Source organism: Schistocerca gregaria, chromosome 1 (genome assembly GCF_023897955.1).
Source record: "Schistocerca gregaria isolate iqSchGreg1 chromosome 1, iqSchGreg1.2, whole genome shotgun sequence".
In the NCBI taxonomy this organism is placed as follows: Eukaryota; Metazoa; Arthropoda; class Insecta; order Orthoptera; family Acrididae; genus Schistocerca; species Schistocerca gregaria.
This window is the reverse complement of record NC_064920.1, coordinates 1,041,059,275-1,041,080,752: the sequence shown is the minus strand read 5'-3', so window position 1 is coordinate 1,041,080,752 and position 21,478 is coordinate 1,041,059,275. Positions and strand designations below refer to the sequence as shown.

The window sequence follows — 21,478 nt, the reverse complement described above, 5'->3', positions numbered from 1 at the left end:
ACCTATAACTGATCTTTTACGTTGGCAACAGACCCTTAACATAGAAAACCGTAATGTATTGCGAATACATAGAAAGAAGGATCCTGTACTGTATGATTGTATGATAGCGGAACAAACACTGGTAGCAGTTACTTCTGTTAAATATCTGGGAGTATGCGTGCGGAACGATTTGAAGTGGAATGATGATACTAAATTAATTGGTGGTAAGGCGGGTACCAGGTTGAGATTCAGTGGGAGAGTCCTTACAAAATGTAGTCCATCAACAAAGGAGGTGGCTTTCAAAACACTCGTTCGACCTATACTTGAGTATTGCTCATCAGTGTGGAATCCGTACCGGATCGGGTTGACGGAGGAGATAGAGAAGATCCAAAGAAGAGCGGCGCGTTCCGTCACAGGGTTATTTGGTAAGCGTGATAGCGTTACGGAGATGTTTAGCAAACTCAAGTGGTAGACTCTGCAAGAGAGGCGTTCTGCATCGCGGTGTAGCTTGCTCTCCAGGTTTCGAGAGGGTGCGTTTCTGGATGAGGTTCGTTGGTTGGTTAGTTGAGGATTAAAGGGACCAAACTGCATAGGTCATCGGTCCCTTGTTTCATGAACACACAGAGCACAGTGAAACCATCCATTTGTCATTCGAAGCACAAGATAAAAATTCCAAGGGAAGAAAATCCCCATGGTCAATAATAAAGAAACATGAAAACAGAGCACAGCAACAAAAACAACATAGAGAAGAAAGGCAGGAAGAATTAAAACTGTACAGCAGAGGATCGTGGCTGGCTGATCACGAAAATAATAGGATGAGCCAGCCACTCTGCAACACGTTAAATCTCCACCTAAAAGATTAGGATGGAGTCGAATTACAACACAAAACTAATTAAAAATACAGATCAAAAGAGGGTGATGTAATAAAATTAAATGGAGCTATAAAAGCCGCTTGCGCGAATAAAACGTAAAACCCGATCTGCCATAGAGACATTGTCACCTAAAAGAGAGGATAAATCACCCTGGAGATTAAAAGCACACCTCAGAGCGGTTAAAAGAGGACATTCCAACAACAGATGCGCCACCGTCATGGTTGCACCACAGCGACAATGAGTGGGGTCCTCTCGACGCAGCAGATGACCATGCGTCAGCGAAGAGTGACCAACGCGGAGCCTACACAGAACAACAGAATCCCTGCGAGAGGCCCGCATGGAGGAACCCCACACAGTCGTGGTCTCCTTTACTTGCCGCAGCTTATTAGGTGCAGACAGAGTGCGCCATTCGTCTCCCCACATCCCAAAGGCTCGACGGTGCAAAATCTTTCGGAGATCAATTGCCGGTAGGCCGATCTCCAGAGTCTGTTTTCGGGTTGCCTCTTTGGCCAACTCGTCGGCAAGTTCGTTTCCCGCGATTCCAACGTGTCCCGGGGTCCATATGAACCCCACTGAACGACCACCCTGTTAAAGAGTGTGAATGGACCCCTGGATGGCACCAACAATGGGATGGCGTGGGTACCACTGGTCAAGAGCCTGCAGACTACTAAGCGAGGCACTGCAAATGACGAAGTACTCTCCAGTGCTGGTACGAATACGCTGAAGGGCACGAAAATTGGCTGTCAGTTCTGCAGTGTAAACACTGCAGCCTTCCGGCAAGGAGCGCTGGTCGACATAGTCCGCATGAGCATAAGCGCACCCCACACGGCCATCAACCATCGAGCCATCGGTATAGATAACCTCCGAGTCATGGTATGCGCCGAGGAGAGCAAGGAAATGGCTTCGCAAGACTGCAGGAGGAACCGAATCCTTAGGCCATCGGGAAAGTTCCAGCCGAAGCTGCGGCCGACGAATATACCAAGGTGGTGTATGTGGGCGGACCTGGTAAGCAGACGGAAGAGGCAAACACTCGAGTTCACGAAGGAGCGACCAAACACGGATCCCAATTGTATGGCCTGATCGTGGCCGCTGGTGTGGGATATGGACTGCCGCATTAGCGAAAAGGAGACGGTAGTTAGGGTGACGGAGCGAACAACGGACGTGGGCAGCATAGATCGCTAACACTTGCTGACGCCGAATACGAAGCGGAGGAACCCCAGCCTCAGCAAGGAGGCTATGAACAGGGCTGGTGCGGAATGCTCCTGTCGCCTGTCGAACACCACAATGGTGAAGTCCAGCAGTGCAATGCTGAGGGCGACGCTGAGCCATACACCACACTCCCATAATTCAGTCGGGACAGCACGAGGGCTTTGTAGAGCTGCAGCAGCGTATTACCATCTGCACCCCAAGTTGTGTTGATGAGGCAGCAGAGGGCATTCAGATGGTGCCAGCACTAACGCTTGAGCTGTCGAATACGTGGAAGCCACGTAAGCCGGGCATCGAACAGCAATCCCAGAAAACGGTAAGTGTCAACAACCCTGGGGATGGGCAGTTCGACGCCGACAAAAGTGCATGACAAGACTTCGCAGCAGAAAATTGAAACCCATGGGCGAGGGCCCATGCCTGCGCCTTGCGTATGGCTCCCTGCAACCTACGTTCTGCAACACCAATGGTGGAGTAGCTGAAGAAGATGCAGAAATCGTCAGCATATAACGTGGGTGAGACAGACGACCCTACTGCTGCTTCAAGGCCATTAATGGCCACAAGGAAAAGAGGCACGCTCAATACAGAGCCCTGTGAAACGCCGTTCTCCTGGATATGAAGTGAACAATGGGATGTGCCAATTGAAACGCGGAATGTCCGAACAGATAAAAAATTCTGAATAGAAATGGGGAGATAGCCCTGGAGACCCCACCCGTGCAACGTGGCGAGAATATGGTGCCGCCACGTCGTGTCATATGCTCTGGAGAGGTCGAAAAAGATGGAGACGAGGTGTTGGCGCCTGGAAAAAGCAGTGCGGATTGCAGACTCAAGAAAGACCAATGTATCGGCGGTGGAACGGCCCTGACGGAAGCCGCTCTGGCACAGAGCCAGAAGACCCCGAGACTCGAGCAGCCAACACAGGCGTCGACTCACCAGACGTTCCAGGAGCTTGCACAGAGTATTTGTCAAGCTGATGGGCTGATAGCTATCCACATGAAGCGGGTCCTTAGCAGGGTTCAGCACCGGAATGATGGTACTTTCTCGCCACTGCGACGGAAAGACACCATCGCCCCATATGCGGTTGAAGATGGCAAGAACACATCGCTCACAGTCCAGGGACAGGTGTTTGAGCATCTGATTGTGGACGCCGTCTGGCCCAGAGGCTGTATCGGGGCAGTGTGTCAGGGCGCTTTGGAGTTCCCACAAACTAAACAGGGTCTGATACGCCTCAAGGTGGCGAGAAACAAAAGAAAGCCGTTTGCATTCCTCCCGGCGTTTTAGCGCGCGAAACGCGGATGGGTAATTCCCTGATGCAGAGGCCCGAACATAGTGCTGCGCGAAATACTCGGCAATTGCATCGGCATCGGTGGATAGCGCCCCGTTGATGGTAAGCCCTGGGACACCTGTAGATTGCTGCAATCCAAAGATGCGCCGAATCTTCATCCACACCTGGGAGGGTGAGGTACAGGAACCAATGGTGGAAACGTACCTCTCCCAGCACTCCTGTTTCCGCCTCTTGATGAGCCGCCGTGGCTGAGCACGGAGACGTTTGAAAAAAATGAGGTTCTCCAAAGACGGGTGCCGCTTATGTCGCTGAAGAGCCCGCCAACGTTCTTTAATGGCTTCAGCGACCTCCGGAGACCACCAAGGCACTGACTTTCGCCGGGGACACCCTGACGAAAGAGGACTGGTACGTTCCGCAGCGGAAACAATAGCTGCAGTCAAGTGTCTCAATCGCCACATCCATGGTACCGTGGGGGAGAGATTCAGCAGTGGCAGCAGAGGAGAACGTTTCCCCGTCGGCCTTGCTAAATGCCCATCTAGGCAAGCGGCCACGGGAACGACGCTGGGGTAGTGAAAGGAAGATTGGAAAATGGTCACTACCACACAAGTCGTCATGGACTCTCCAGTGGACCGATGGTGCAAGCCCTGGGCTGCACAACGACAGATCTATGTCCGAGAACGTGCCATGCGCCACACTGAAATGTGTGTCGGCGCCAGTGTTTAAGAGGCAGAGATCGAGTTGGGAGGGCAGATCCTCGACATCTCTGCCTCGGCCAGTAATCTTTGTTCCACCCTACAGGAGATTGTGGGCGTTAAAATCCCCCAGGAGAAGAAAAGGCTTGGGAAGTTGGGTGACAAGTGCAGCCAATTCGGTCAGGGAGACAGTACCACCGGGAGGGAGATAGACACTGCAGACGGGTATGTCCTGGGCAGTCCTTACTCTGACAGCCACAGCTTCCAATGATGTTTGAAGGGGCACAGGAGCACTATATATAGAGGTAAGGACATAAACGCAGGCTCCACCTGACACACAATTTTAAGTGCTACGGTTGCAGTAACAACCCCTGCATCCACGAAGGACAGGGGTCCGCATTGCCGGGAACCAGGTTTCCTGGAGGGCAATGCACAAAGCAGGAGTCGTGCTTAGGGGCTGACGCAACTCAGGTAGATGGCTAAAATAACCGCCACAATTCCACTGGATGATTGTTCAAAGCGTGTCCTGTAAGGGCATGCAGGCACGGAAAAGGCAAGTTACATCGCAGGGTCACAAGCTGCCATCGACTGAATGACAGACGTCGCTACGTCCATCGTTTCCGAGGAGACGGCGAGATCCAGGTCAGCAGGGGACGCAAAGAGCTCGACCTCATCCTCAGAGGCTGAGCCGACAGGAAGCGGTGGTGTGGGAACCACTGGGTCCTTATCTTTATTAGAGACCTTCCTCTTCTCTCTCGTCTTTTGGAGGAGGGTTTGCATGATGGGAGGGCATTCCTGACGCATCAACAGGAACAGACGAAGAGCGTGAAGCCCTTCAACCAGCAGCTGGTGGCTTCTTCAGCCACTGGCTAGTGTCTTTTGAGACACTGGGGAAGTCCTTGGAAGTGACTCCCCCAAGGGATCCCTTCCGAAGAAGTGAGGCCGGAGGAGGCTGCCGCGTCCCCGGCTGAGCAGCCGGAGAGGGCTGCCACGTACCCGGCTGAGAAGTGGGGACCGACTTCCCCGGTTGTTTGCGGCGCACTGCTCCCAAACTGGGTGTTTTGGGAGTAGTGGAAGAGAGAGTGGCCTGTCCCAGCTGTGGGGCAGGCGTTACTTTATTTCTCTGTGGGCCAACGGAGAAGGGAGTCGTTGCAGGAGCTGGTGGCGGCAGTGTGACGGTAGCATAACTCCTCAACATAGGTGTGGGGTTGAGTCGATCTAGCTGCTTCTTTGCCTCTTGGTAAGTTAAACGGTCCAGGGTCTTAATTTCTTCTATCTTCCGCTCTCTTTGGTAGACTGCACAGTCTGGCGAGCAGGGAGAATGATGCTCCCCAGTTAACGCAGGTTGGAGGCGGAGCACATGGAGCATTAGGGTGCGGAAGTCGTCCACAATCACGACACGTGGGGCTGGCAGTGTACCTGGAGGACATGTGTCCTAATTTCCAGCACTGGAAGCATCGCGTAGGGGGTGGGACATAAGGCTTGACATCGCACCGGTAGATCATGACCTTGACCTTCACAGGCAAGCAGTCGCCCTCAAAGGCCAGGATGAAGGCACCGGTAGCGACCCTATTATCCTTGGGCCCCCTAAAGACACGACAGACAAAGTGCACACCTCGTCGTGCCAGGTTCTCCCGTAGCTCATCATCAGACTGGAGCAGAAGATCTTTATGAAAAATAATCCCCTGGACCAAATTGGAAGAAAGGAGTGACGGTAACGGGGATGTCACTTAGCTTCTCACAGGCGAGTAATGCCCGGGACTGTGCAGATGAAGCTGCTTGTATTAGAATGGCCCCGCTCCTCATTTTGGAAAGAGACGCCACCTCCCCAAACTTATCTTCGAGATTGTGCACGAAGAAAAGAGGCTTAGTTCCCAAAAACGAATCCCCATCAGTTCTGCTGCACAGAAGGTATCGCGGTGAATACGACTCCTGTCTGTCCGCAGCCCTACGTTCCTCCCATGGTGTGGCTAGGGAAGGGAACGATTTCGGGCTATATGTCAGAGCGTCAATTCCACCTTACCACGCTTAGAGACATTGGCGGTCGGGCGACCACCAGAGTGAGATTTCACCAGCTTCATTGCGGGGCATCCGCCCCGATGCCACCCACTCCGACCAGGGGCTCTCCCTACGGGCGCCACCCAGCCACAGCGAAGGCCACCTGGCAGGATGGCTGATTCCGGGAGTCCCGATGCCCCAGACAGACGGGCATCTACTCCTTGGCTTACGTGGGGAGGTGTCAGCTCCAGCATCAGCAGTACGATCCCTGTGTTGTCAGGGGGCTACAACCTAGAGGGTACATGACGACCCCACCGCAACGGGCTGGCTACCGTGCTGGATTTTTGGTACCATGGGTAGTCCATAGTGATCATGGGTGCAGATGGTGACGCACTAATGATGTAACTTAATCCATCTGGGGTGTATGCCCAAAATAAGGGATGCAAGGTGTAGTTACGACGCCAAGACGATAAAGAGTGCCAACGTCTTAGGGCACAGAGGACTGATGGTGCACCACGTAACGTGTCCTTACCCAGAAGGCTCGTACTTCTGTTGAATTTGGAAAAAATGGAGGTCAAACCCCAATGGGGACCATCACATAAAGACCAAAACAGTTGAGACTCCTTTTAGTCGCCTCTTACGACAGGCAGGAATACCGCAGGGCCTATTCTTACCCCGGACCCGCAGAGGGGTCTGGATGAGGTATCTAATGTATTGCTTCCCCCTACTTATACCTCCCGAGCAGATCAAGAACGTCAAATTAGAGAGATTCGAGCGCACACGGAGGCTTTTAGACAGTCGTTCCTCCCGCAAACAATACGCGACTGGAACAGGAAAGGGAGGTAATTACAGTGGCACGTAAAGTGCCGTCCGCCACACACCGTTGGGTGGCTTGCGGAGTATAAATGTGGATGTAGATACATTTTATTTTTGTTAGATTTTTGGTTAAATGGCTGAATAAATTATAATTAGAAATAATTTAATTACGCAGAGTAGAGAACATAAAGCCAAAGACATCGTCGTTGGGTGGACTTTGTCGTAATGTAACGTCATTGCGTTGTTCGGTTGTTAAACCATGTCGTTTGTGTTCAGTTCTGCTGTTCGGTCGTGCGCGTATCTGAAAGCAATTAATTGGGGGACGAGAATAAACTTTCACATAATAGTTACGATTCGATGTTCCGACAAAAGGGGTTAACGTCAGTGTTAATTTGAGTTGTGGGCGACAGGATTAGTTTTGACAGATACGTGAAAACGGACGTAACCAAAGTTGTTCGCATATCATCCTTGAACGTGATTTTTTATTTGATTAACGATTGCGGGCTCATTAAAAGCTATTATCTCATGATTAGGATCAATCCCTCTTTCCTCCTAGATAGTGATCATTCATTAACATTTACGTCATAAGGAAAAGGATTATTAATAAAAGTGATGTTAAATGACAATTACGTGTTATTCCTTTAGTGTGGAACCGACGTAATATCTCTGAAATGACATTGATATATAATTTGTGATAAATACTGAACTGAGATAGGAAGTATATTGAAATTAGTGAACATTTGATACTGAAACTGAAGCAGAAGCTCCTTTAGGTTTCTCTTCTCTAAAATGGCAAAATAGGTACGAACTTCAACTCAATACTCGATATTATGTATTGCAAGGACATTAGCATTTCATACTTATTTTGACGACGCGCTGTTAAATGAAGGAACGTTGAGTATCTGTACGAGTAATAAAATTAAATCTAAAAACATAATTAATAACGGCGAACTCTGCTTTAACAAGCTGTATTGCGTGTCGTCATCGGGAAATAACTGCTCAACCCGTAGACTTGTGTGGTGAAATTAGAAGTTAGGCATATAAAAACCAACTTAAAAATCCATCCAGGCTACAGTGGAGTCGGCAAAACACGACGTGGGCAGTTATAAACCATTTTCAAAACTTCGTTGTTATTCAAGTTCAAATTCAAAATTAACAAGCTTTATGCAAATGAAAAGAGGAAGTTTCAAAGTTTTTTTCATAATGTTTGATATCAATTTTTGTTGTTGTGGTCTTCAGTCCAGAGACTGGTTTGCTGCAGCTCTCCATGCTACTCTATCCTGTGCCAACTTCTTTATCTCCCAGTACCTACTGCAACCTACATCGTTCCGAATCTGTTTAGTGTATTCATCTCTTGGTCTCCCTCTACGAGTTTTACGCTCCGCGCTGCCCTCCAATACTAAATTGGTGATCCCTTGATACCTCAGAATATGTCCCACCAATCGACCCCTTTTTCAGGTCAAGCTGTGCCACAAACTCCTTCTCCCCAATTCTATTCAGTACCTCCTCACTAATTATGTAATCTACTAATCTAATCTTCAGCATTCTTCTGTAGCACCACATTTCGAAAGCTTCTATTCTCTTCTCGTCCAAACTATTTATCGTCCATGTTTCACTTCCATACATGGCTACACTGTATACAAATACTTTCAGAAACGACTTCCTGACATTTAAATCTATACTCGATGTTAACACATTTCTCTTCTTCAGAAACGCTTTGCTTGCCATTGCCTGTCTACATTTTACATCCTCTCTACTTTGACCATCCTCAGTTATTTTGCTCCCCAAATAGCAAAACTCATACTACTTGAAGCATCTCATTTCCTAATCGAATACCCTCAGTGTCACCCGATTTAATTCGACTACATTCCATTATCCCCATTTTAAGAAATTTAATAGTTTGTAACAAAACGTAATTAACTAGTTTTTAATAATTAGACATATGATAAATCTTATGAATGTTCACTGTTGCCACTGTTGGCTGTACGGCAAACTTCGACGCTGTAGCCAAAATCGTCCCACACACGTGAAAGCGTATCTGCTGTTACTTAATGCACAGCAGCAGTGATCCGGTTCCGCAGATCGTTCAGAGTGATTGGTAGAGGCGGGACTTAAGCAGCTTCCTTCACGTAACCTCGTAACAAATGGTTGCAAAACGTGCGATCAGTAGATCTCCGTGGCCAGAAATGCAGAGCCAGGTCCTCAAGTCCCTTGCGACCGACCCAGCCCTGAGGAAGGGAATCATTCAAAAAGCCTAATTCATCACGGTGCCATTGGGCGGAGCCCCATCCCATCAGGAAATTACGTCCTGGGAATCTTCCGTAACTTGAGGGAACAGCCATTGTACCAACATGTCCAGGTATGTGATTCCCGTTACAGTTCTTTCTCCAAAGAAAAATCGTCCATAAACCTTTGTTTGGGATATCGCACAGGAGACGTCGTCTTCTGTGAGTCTCTTTCTTGTTGCAACGCTGAATGTAGGTTTTCCAAACCCTATTTGCGAACATTGTGTCTTAACTTTTCCACTAAGGTGGAACGTCGCTACATCGCTAAAAATTACACACTGTAGAAATGTGTCATCCTCCATGTTTGCTAGCACATAACCACAAAATGCGAGACGCAGGAGCGTCTATAGAAAGGTCCCAGAACTGCTCTCATTAATAAACGGTCACAACGCCCATATAGTACTAGGAACAGAAAGTTGGCTGAAACCAGACGTAAACAGTAATGAAATCCTAAACTCTGATTGGAATGTATACCGCAGAGATAGGCTGGACAGTGAAGGGGGAGGCGTGTTTATAGCGATAAGAAGTGCAATAGTATCGAAGGAAATTGAGGGAGATTCGAATTGTGAAATGATTTGGGTGAAGGTCACGGTTAAAGCAGGCTCAGACATGGTAATTGGATGTCTCTATAGGCCCCCGGGCTCAGCAGCTGTTGTGGCTCAGCACCTGAAGAATAATTTGGAGAATATTTCGAGTAGATTTCCCCACCATGTTATAGTTCTGGGTGGAGATTTTAATTTGCCGGATATAGACTGGGAGACTCAACCGTTCATAACGGGTGGCAGGGACAAAGAATCCAGTGAAATATTTTTAAGTGCTTCATCTGAAAACTACCTTGAGCAGTTAAACAGAAAACCGACTCGTGGCGATAATATATTAGACCTTCTGGTGACAAACAGACCCGAAATGTTTGAATCAGTTAATGCAGAACAGGGAATCAGCGATCATAAAGCGGTTACTGCGTCGATGATTTCAGCCGTAAATAGAAATATTAAAAAAGGTAGGAAGATTTTTCTGTTTAGCAAAAGTGACAAAAAGCAGATTACAGAGTACCTGACGGCTCAACACAAAAGTTTTGTCTCAAGTGCAGATAGTGTTGAGGATCAGTGTACAAAGTTCAAAACCATGGTACAATATGCGTTAGATGAGTATGTGCCAAGCAAGATCGTAAGAGATGGGAAAGAGCCACCGTGGTACAACAACCTAGTTAGAAAACTGCTGCGGAAGCAAAGGGAACTTCACAGCAAACATAAACATAGCCAAAGCCTTGCAGACAAACAAAAATTACGCGAAGCGAAATGCAGTGTGAGGAGGGCTATGCGAGAGGCTTTCAATGAATTCGAAAGTAAAGTTCTATGTACTGACTTGGCAGAAAATCCTAAGAAATTTTGGTCCTATGTCAAAGCGGTAGGTGGATCAAAACAAAATGTCCAGACACTCTTTGACCAAAATGGTACTGAAACAGAGGATGACAGACTAAAGGCCGAATTACTAAATGTCTTCTTCCAAAGCTGTTTCACAGAGGAAGACTGCACTGTGCTTCCTTCTCTAGATTGTCGCACAGTTGACAAAATGGTAGATATCGAAGTAGACGACAGAGGGATAGAGAAACAATTAAAATCGCTCAAAAGAGGAAAGGCCGCTGGTCCTGATGGGATACCAGTTCGATTTTACACAGAGTACGCGAAGGAACTTGCCCCCCTTCTTGCAGCGGTGTACCGTAGGTCTCTAGAAGAGCGAAGCGTTCCAAAGGATTGGAAAAGGGCACAGGTCATCCCCGTTCTCAAGAAGGGACGTCGAACAGATGTGCAGAACTATAGACCTATATCTCTAACGTCGATCAGTTGTAGAATTTTGGAACACGTATTATGTTCGAGTATAATGTCTTTCTGGAGACTAGAAATCTACTCTGTAAGAATCAGCATGGGTTTCGAAAAAGACGATCGTGTGAAACCCAGCTCGCGCTATTCGTCCACGAGACTCAGAGGGCCTTAGACACGGGTTCACAAGTGGATGTCGTGTTTCTTGACTTCCGCAAGGCGTTTGACACAGTTCCCCACAGTCGTTTAATGAACAAAGTAAGAGCATACGGACTATCAGATCAATTGTGTGATTGGATTGAGGAGTTCCTAGATAACAGAACGCAGCACGTCATTCTCAATGGAGAGAAGTCTTCCGAAGTAAGAGTGATTTCAGGTGTGCCGCATGGGAGTGTCATAGGACCGTTGCTGTTCACAATATACATAAATGACCTGGTGGATGACATCGGAAGTTCACTGAGGCTTTTTGCAGATGATGCTGTGGTGTATCGAGAGGTTGCAACAATGGAAAATTGTACTGAAATGCAGGAGGATCTGCAGCGAATTGACGCATGGTGCACGGAATGGCAATTGAATCACAATGTAGCGAAGTGTAATGTGATGCGAATACATAGAAAGATAGGTCCCTTATCATTTAGCTACAAAATAGCAGGTCAGCAACTGGAAGCAGTTAATTCCATAAATTATCTGGGAGTACGCATTAGGAGTGATTTAAAATGGAATGATCATATAAAGTTGATCGTCGGTAAAGCAGATGCCAGACAGAATCATTGGAAGAATCCTAAGGAAATGCAATCCGACAACAAAGGAAGTAGGTTACAGTACACTTGTTCGCCCAATGCTTGAATACTGCTCAGCAGTGTGGGATCCGCACCAGGTAGGGTTGATAGAAGAGATAGAGAAGATCCAACGGAGAGCAGCGCGCTTCGTTACAGGATCATTTAGTAATTGCGAAAGCGTTACGGAGATGATAGATAAACTCCAGTGGAAGACTCTGCAGGAGAGACGCTCAGTAGCTCGGTACGGGCTTTTGTTAAAGTTTCGAGAACATACCTTCACCGAAGAGTCAAGCAGTATATTGCTCCCTCCTACGTATATCTCGCGAAGAGACCATGAGGATAAAATCAGTGAGATTAGAGCCCACAAAGAAGCATACCGACAATCCTTCTTTCCACGTACAATACGAGACTCGAATAGAAGGGAGAACCGATAGAGGTACTCAGGGTACCCTCCGCCACACACCGTCAGGTGGCTTGCGGAGTACGGATGTAGATGTAGATGTAGACGCTTCACTTTGTCATTGGGGTTCAGAGCCTGCACAAGTCGTAATCGGTACGGCCTGTACAGCAAACGCCGTCTCAGAAATTTCCGTGCAGTTGGTTGGGGTTTCCCAAGTTCTCGACTGGCTCTCCTGGTCGACTCACCAGGACTGAGCACAAACCTTTCTTGAATTCGTCACGTGGTCGGCCTGTGCATTTTCCTTTGCACACAGTCCCAGTGAGTTTAAATTGATTGAACTAACGGTTAATGCTTTTGCGAGTTGGTGGCTGAATACCGAAGTTGGTACGAAATGCCCACTGCACTGCAATTTGCGACTCACTTTTCAGGAACTAGAGAACGCAAAAAACCTTGTGCTTCACACTCGCCATCTCACTCACAAATGACAGTGAAACGGAATGACGGCCCCATCGCCGCGCGAGCTCAACCGGCCGCCTCTGAAAACATCACCGCCCGCCCACCCTCTCCATCCAAAAACTTTGAAACTTCCTCTTCTCATTGGTATAAAGCTTGTTCATTTTGGAATTTTAGAAATGGTTCCATCATTTAGAATAACCCTGAGTTACGGAAATAGAAGTGCTATTTACGTGCTGTTTTCACAGAATGGATTGGTAGTCACGGGCTCTTATTGCTAGCCAATCAACAGTTCACAATACTATTTAGAAGGTTTTTCTTTAGAGCGAACATAAACTTTAAGTGGAACAATGACTATCAACATTAACAAATCAAACGTTGGTTAAATTAGAATATAAACTAAGTTTGTTGCAGGATTCTAGCGCAAGTCGTTTACGAGATATTTTAATATTTCTGGCTTTGTAGCCATCATATTCGGCTACAAGACGCGCATTTTAGAGCAATTGAGAAGGCAGCAGTGGCAAGATGACAATTTGGTGTAAGGTACCGACGACAGATGGTTGTTTGCGGTATGGATATCATGAGAAAGACTGCTTAAATTGTGGACCTTCTCCACGATTGGCTGCTGCGTTCAAAAATTGCGCGCCAAAATGGTTCTCGTATCATTAACATTAGTAAACTAAACGGCGTATTTTTCATGTTTAAAGTATGTCTCAATAGCGTGCTATGATTTCCTTTATTTCAGAAGTATTAACAACCACCAGAATAATAAACAACTGTTAAAGGAAAAGGCAGATGAAGCAGTTCGGTGATCTTCGGATCGCGCCTTAACTTTGAAGGAGGGGGGAATTGGTTCGACTGTAAGATCACAGCTGGCTGGGAAACCTCTGACGAGAGACATGTCTGCCGTGGTCGCTGTTAGGACTGTACGGTTATTTGGAACCTATACAGGTTGGTCTGAAATTCCCGTTACAGACTTCTAGGACATGTAGAGGGTAGTGAGTACATACCATTTTGAATAGCACCCCACGCCCGGAAACGTATCGTTTCCGTTCTACGACAGTTTCAATGCAGATGATTATCTCATCCACACCTACATGAGGAATGTACTTAGGCGTGACCCAGTACAGTTGTTGCAATCCATTTGAAAAGAATTCTGACTTGTTCCGTTAGTACTTACATATTTGCATTACAACTTACACCTTATGATTTACATTAGTCTACAACTACAAGAACCCAACATCTACGGCACCAGCTGCAACGTTCCGATGCATTATAACAGCGTCTCGATGTGTCGACCACCAACATAGTTACACACATTGTACCTCCGAAGCATGTTCTGGTACACCCTCTCCATCCCACCTGGTGTCTCTTCATTGTCTTGTGCAACTGCCAGAACTAGTGCCAGCACATCTTCCTTTGTCTCTACAGGTGTCTCATAAATTAGGCTCTTCATATGACGCCACACGAAGTAGTCCATAGAGGTTACATCCGGCGATCGTGGCGGCCACGCGTTGGACCACCACGACCTATCCATCTTTCACCATATCGTCTGTTGGGATGTCTCCGGACAGCCAGTGAAAACTGAAGTGGTGCTCCATCATGCTGAAACTACATTTCCTAACGGACATTCACTGGCATAGCTTACAAGAACGGGTCTATTACGTGTCGTGGCAAGACTAAGTGTGTGGGATCTGTGAGCTTGGATGGAAGGAGGTAGGGTCCAATCACATGACCATACAGAATACCTGCCCACACGGTAATTCCAAACCTGTCTTGCAATCCCTGGACATGGGTGGCATGAGGGTTTTCGTCCGCCAAGACATGGCTATTTCGGGCATTCAGAGCACAATCCCTTGTGAACCTACATTCTCGACGTGGAAACAAGGGCGCGTCGATGCAACCGCGCAGGAACCGTGTGCAGAAGGCGACGCATTGTGAAATGTCTGCTGGACCCATAGCGTGGACCCTTTGTAAGTGGATGTAATTATTGCTCATGCAGGACGTCCAAGACGGTACTGTGACGAACAGCCACTGCACGCGCAATTGCTCGCGAAAATGTTGACGGGCGATCTTCAATGCGACGCAGTACACCACCTTCAAATTCGGGAGTGCGGCGTCGCCGTGGAGCACCAGTCCTGCCTCCTCACGGTGAAGGTACCCGTTTCTCGCAGCCGTTGTGTAGTTTGGGCAAACAGTTTGTGCGATCGAGTGTGACGGTGTGGAAAACGTTCGTGATACAGCCGACTAGCAGCTCTTCCGGTACCCCCAGCTTCGGCATACCCAAGGAGCATGTCTGTATTCCGCAAACGAGTACTGCACCATGTTTCCTCTATCGGAGGTGCACTGGTATTGACTCTGTCTCATAGGAAAGCGGACAATAGGTGACATCTGGGGATCGTCTGACGTAGTACACGTCATCGTGTCTACCCTGTTGCATACTAGGACAGGGAACTCTGAGACGTTCCTCTTGCCCCCAAGCAGACGTTGACGAGGTACGCATCTGAACTGAAACTGTCGTAGAACGGAAACGATAGGATTCCGGACATTGGTTCCCATTCAAAATGTTCTGTACTCACTACCCTCTACATGTCCCACAAGTTTGTAACGGGAATTTCCGACCACCCTGTGGATGAGAACAGCGTGACAGTATTTATGGAAATACGCAGTTCATTGATTTGTTGAATAATAGAAATTGTCTGTGACTATGACGTGGAATGCAGTTGTGCAGTTTCTCGTGTTCTACTAACAAAAAGCGAGTGGCATCCCGTGTAAGCGAAATGATTGAATATTTAATAATTTCTAAAATAGCAATTCCTCCTTGAGAGATTCTTACAGCCTCAAGATAATCAATTCACGACCTACGTGCTGTTTTCTGCGCAGGGGACAAAAACTATAGAAGACTGCAGGTTGGTGGACATTTATTAGAACTTATGCATTCCACTCAGGGCGGTGGAAGCAAATAGACACCTCACGTGTACTGCAGTTTTCGTACAAGTGAGATCAGTGTCACGTCATCTGTGTTAACACAGAGGAAGTATGAAGGAGAGAAATATTTTTGAGGGAAGAGATTCTTATGTACATATGTCACCCTCCCTTATTCCTCTCTCCCTCTCTTTTTCAACTTGCCGTAGTATCATATTTCGAAGTTCCCACACCGATGCTTGTACGATGCCTGTGATAGCACGCTGAAGACAATCCAAACGCATGCGCTGGTTACGTGGATTCTGAACAGTAACGAAACAATTGACAGTCACAGGTTGTCCTCAACATGACAACCGGCAGTGGAAATACCCACTTCCAATCTGGTATGGAACTACTGCTGCACACGTGCTATTATTTCAGCAGAAATGTCCAAGCTGGCTGCAGTAATACAGTGTCGCATATAATCGGCTGTAGATTGTATGTCTTTTTAGACAGCGTCTTTCAGTTTTTACCACAGAAGTTAAATCTTGGAAGCTGGCCGGCCACGATACAAGTCTCCTATGCGCAACCCAACGATTCAGAAACAATTTATAAAAACATGATGATGTACACCTTGCACTATGGACTAGACATCCATCATGTTGGTACTGTATGTTCCTCTTAGTCTGCAGATGAACACCTCCCATCATCTGTGGAAGGTGGTCTATTAGGAGACTGCAATACTTGTGCGGGTTCAGTGTTCCCTATGAAAACTGGCCTATGAGCTGAGGGCTCATCATCCTACATCACACATTTACACTCCATGGACGCTGACGTTCCACCTGACAAAGCCAATAGCGATTTTCAACAGAGCAACAGTATACGTTCCCACAGTTTATCTGGCCGTGATTGGCAAATGTGATTTCATGACTAAACAAGATACTTGATACATTTGGAGTATTCTGTCTCAATGTCCATATACAGTACTTAACAATTCTCGTAATCGTTTCCATGCAGCTATTGATGGAGAGAAATGTGATAGGGATGGAACCTATGTCGATGGAGGAAGCGTAGGACTCTTGCCCGCCTCGTGCCACTTCTTCGTGCGACTACGCGGGAACTGGCGTGCTGATCAACAGCAACTGCAGGAAGAACAGTTGATGGTGATATTTCGTTTATGAGTCGCTCAACTGCTCGGTTATCAGCGCGCGTACAAATTCCCCATCTTTCCACAGTCCATTCCCGCCACTTTTCCCGAATGTTGATGAAATGACGACAACACAAACAACCAAGCAGTTTCTTAGATGATTAACGTCTATTGGGGTATCTTGACACACACACACACACACACACACACCGAACACACACACACACACACACACACACACCGAACACACACACACACACACACACACCGAACACACACACACACACACACACACCGAACACACACACACACACACACACACCGAACACACACACACACACACACACACACACACCGAACACACACACACACACACCGAACACACACACACACACACACACACACACACACCGAACACACACACACACACACACACACCGAACACACACACACACACACACACACCGAACACACACACACACACACACACACACACCGAACACACACACACACACACACACACACACACACCGAACACACACACACACCGAACACACACACACACACACACACACACACACCGAACACACACACACACACACACACACACACACACACCGAACACACACACCGAACACACACACACACACACACACACACACCGAACACACACACACACACACCGAACACACACACACACACACACCGAACACACACACACACACACACCGAACACACACACACACACCGGACACACACACACACACCGGACACACACACACACACCGGACACACACACACACACCGGACACACACACACACACCGGACACACACACACACACCGGACACACACACACACACACCGGACACACACACACACACACCGGACACACACACACACACCGGACACACACACACACACCGGACACACACACACACACCGGACACACACACACACACACCGGACACACACACACACACACCGGACACACACACACACACACCGGACACACACACACACACACACCGGACACACACACACACACACCGGACACACACACACACACACCGGACACACACACACACACACCGGACACACACACACACACACCGGACACACACACACACACCGGACACACACACACACACCGGACACACACACACACACACCGGACACACACACACACACCGGACACACACACACACACCGGACACACACACACACACCGGACACACACACACACACCGGACACACACACACACACCGGACACACACACACACACCGGACACACACACACACACCGAACACACACACACACACCGAACACACACACACACACCGAACACACACACACACACCGAACACACACACACACACCGAACACACACACACACACCGAACACACACACACACACCGAACACACACACACACACCGAACACACACACACACACCGAACACACACACACCGAACACACACACACACCGAACACACACACACACCGAACACACACACACACCGAACACACACACACACACCGAACAAGAACGAACTGTATTCTTCCTACACTCTCCTTACGCACTGAACATGTAGGCTTTTTCTGCAGAGGTAAATCCCATATTCAACTCACGACATACTGATCAACTGTCACACACTAACTAACAAGTCGTAATGCACTCTAGGAAACAACAAGACACTGTAAGCAGCCGTAACAATATCCTACGTAGGTAGAAAGGCACAGACAGGTGTCTGTGTGGAAACTTTTCAAAATACGCTATCTCGTAGACGCCTCGCGCTGCAACAAACACTACCGATGTACCAATTAACCAAACGTTTGATTTGTTATTGTCAGTAGGTATGGTTCCATTTAAAAATAGTATATTTGCACAAAAAGCACTTTCTGAGTTTTATTTCAGTATGTTTTCTGGCTAAGAATACGAACCCCTGACTACCCATCCATTCTGTGAGAACAACATATCAATAGCGCTTTCCATTTCGCAGTATTTGCGGCGCAAGTTTTAGGTGGTTCACCCTGTATTTTATTTCACAACGGAACTGCTTCGTCGGTACGCCGTTAACTCCCGTATTTCTTAATGAAAATTAATGAGGGACATCATTTTCAAGATTTCGTTCGCCACTAATGACGAAAAATATGGAATTATTTTCTAGTTACTGTTCTGTTCAGCTGTGGCCGGGCGGTTCTAGGCGCTTCAGTCCGGAAACGCGCTGCTGCTACAGTCGCAGTTTGAAATCCTGTCTCCGGCATGGATGTGTGTGACGTCCTTAGGTTGGCCAGATATAAGTAGTTCTAAGTCTAGGGGCCTGATGACCTCAGATGTTAAGCTCCACAGTGCTTAGAGCCATTAGAACTGTTCCATTAGAAAGAATACTTTGAAGACATTTTTATAGAACCATTGTGAAGAATGTCATCTATTGACAATCTGTTTAACTAACATGCACGACCGCTGCTGCTGTTTGGAATCCTTACGCAAGCGTAGTCAGTCACGCGACTTCGGTCTTATACGTCTAGATGAAGAATTTAGAAGGCGCCGACTATCTCAACACTAACAGCACATGTCATTGGATATGCATCTAATATCGTGCGCCGTCCTTTGGTCTTGTAGACTGCAGTGAGTCGCCGTGGAAGTGAGAGTATAAGTCCCCAGAACTACTCTGAAAGCAGCTGATAACCGTTTACAGAGCGGCAGCCAATTCTCGTCTATTTGAGGATGCAGGGTCCAAGGCACGTGGCCTGCATTCCATGACAACCAAAACAGAATCGATAGGGTTTAAATCTGGGTTCTCAGTCTTTGGACCTCCCCTACGTATTTCCCGGGCGACATGGGAGCCGGGAGGGGACTCATTATCGTCCTGAAACACAGCCGAACTCTCAGGGTGTTGGAAGGCCAAAAATGAGCGGAGACGGTCCCCGAGCAGATCATCATACAAAGGACCATTCAAAGTCCCTTCCAGAACAACTAGGGGATCCATTTCATACCAGAAACACGTGCCGCAGGTTTCAATAGAGACACCACCGCCTTGGAGCACACCTTCTTGGCAGGCGGGAGCCATCGATTTATGTGATCTGCTCCACACAAGGGACATCCTGTCGGCATGGTGCAGATGAAATCGTGATTCATCCGACCGTATCACGTTACACCATTGTTCTAGTATCCATTCCCGGTGATCTCATACCCCATGAAACCATGTTCCTACGGACTGACCACTGGGATACGTGTCTAGCACATCCTATGTTGAAATGAGCCGTGATTTGTGCACTGTTGCCCTTCTGTCATTACTGGCGATCCTTCTGAGATGTAGCCCGTCACGTTCATCGAGGGTGGCTGGACGGCGGTACTTAGTCTTTTGTGGGCTGTGACACCCTCATTCAACCATTCGCGATACAGCGTGGACACGGTTGAACGTGTGAAGCTCTATTCCTGCACCAGTGCCGAATCGAAATTCCCATCTGTCGGGCCGTTCGAACGGCTTCAGCTTACGACGACGTTTCATGTTACACAAATCACTTACACAGCCACTTCTCAGAAGGTATCTTCTACAACTGCGATTAGCACAAAGGGAGTATGGTGCGCATACAACACACCTGCGCCATCAGTGCACCAGTATACCATGACATAGTAAATGTCAGTGCGATTTTACTATTATGCACAATAGTGTCTGCAGTTAGTTTTTAAGCAAGCGTTATGTACTGCGCAAATAAACTGAATTATATCAACGCTCATCATCACAGTTAGTACACGTTACTTTTATAACTTCATTTACAACTTAAATTAACTTTTAATTCACCCTCGCTTTACAGCATTTACATTGTTACGTGGTAATGCTCATAACTTCGTAACCTCAATATCATTACTTTGCATCAGAATTACTAAACACTGCTATTGCAATTACGATTGTTTTATTAGCACCATACTCAATGCCACAGAAACAACTGACAAATATTTTTCAACTCTATCCAACCGCGTTTCAATAGTCAAACAATGATTAAACAACAGTTAATGAAGATGCCAGTCATTTCCAGTTTGTTACCTGCAGAGACAGTGGTTTACCTCAGTACTGTGCAACTTGGGTATTTATTTGCTCGTCAACTTCCGTAGGACCAAATTGAGGAGCAAATATCCAAGGTCATGGAACATGTCAGTACGTGAAATTACAACATAAAAGTACTAACAGATAAAAATAAAATGTTTATGAACCCGGAAAGGAACTCCTCGACAGAATAGAAGGAGTCACCCGTCAAAAACTTCAGTTTTGGTTAGAAAGCGCGTGGATTACTGCTAAGATTTTTAAATTCGAGTGGTAGCTTATTGAAAATGGATGCAGCAGTATACTTCACGTCTTTCTGCACAGGAATTAAGTTCGAGTATTAACTGAGTAAAGCTGCTTATTCTTGTGAATAAGCTAATATTGTAAACAATAAGTGATAGTAAGGAATATGTATATTGAGAGGCCAATGTCAAAATACCCAGACTCGTGAACAGGGGCGTCAAGAGGTTCGTGAAATTACACGACTTATTGTCCGATCCGCCCGTTTCTGAGCCAAAAATATCATTTTAGAATGGGAAGAGTTGCCCAAAAATATAATACCATACGACGTAAGCGCATGAAAATAAGCAACGTAGAATAATTTTCGTGTCGAACGATCACTGACTTCAGATACCGTTCGAATATTAAAAATGGTAGCATTAATTCTTTGAACAAGATCCTTAACGGGGGCTTTCCACGCCAGTTTACTATCTATCTGAACACCTAGAAATTTGAAGTGTTCAGTTTCATTAATCATATGCCCATTCTGTGAAATTAAGAAACCTGTTTTTGTTG

The 21,478-nt window shown here is 47.1% G+C and overlaps 1 protein-coding gene across 1 annotated transcript in view; it reads right to left on the bottom strand.

The window, feature by feature from the left end:
• LOC126286331 (uncharacterized) overlaps window positions 1–21,478 on the bottom strand; it is a 98,837-nt gene that overhangs the window by 10,060 nt on the left and 67,299 nt on the right. The window lies entirely within an intron of this gene.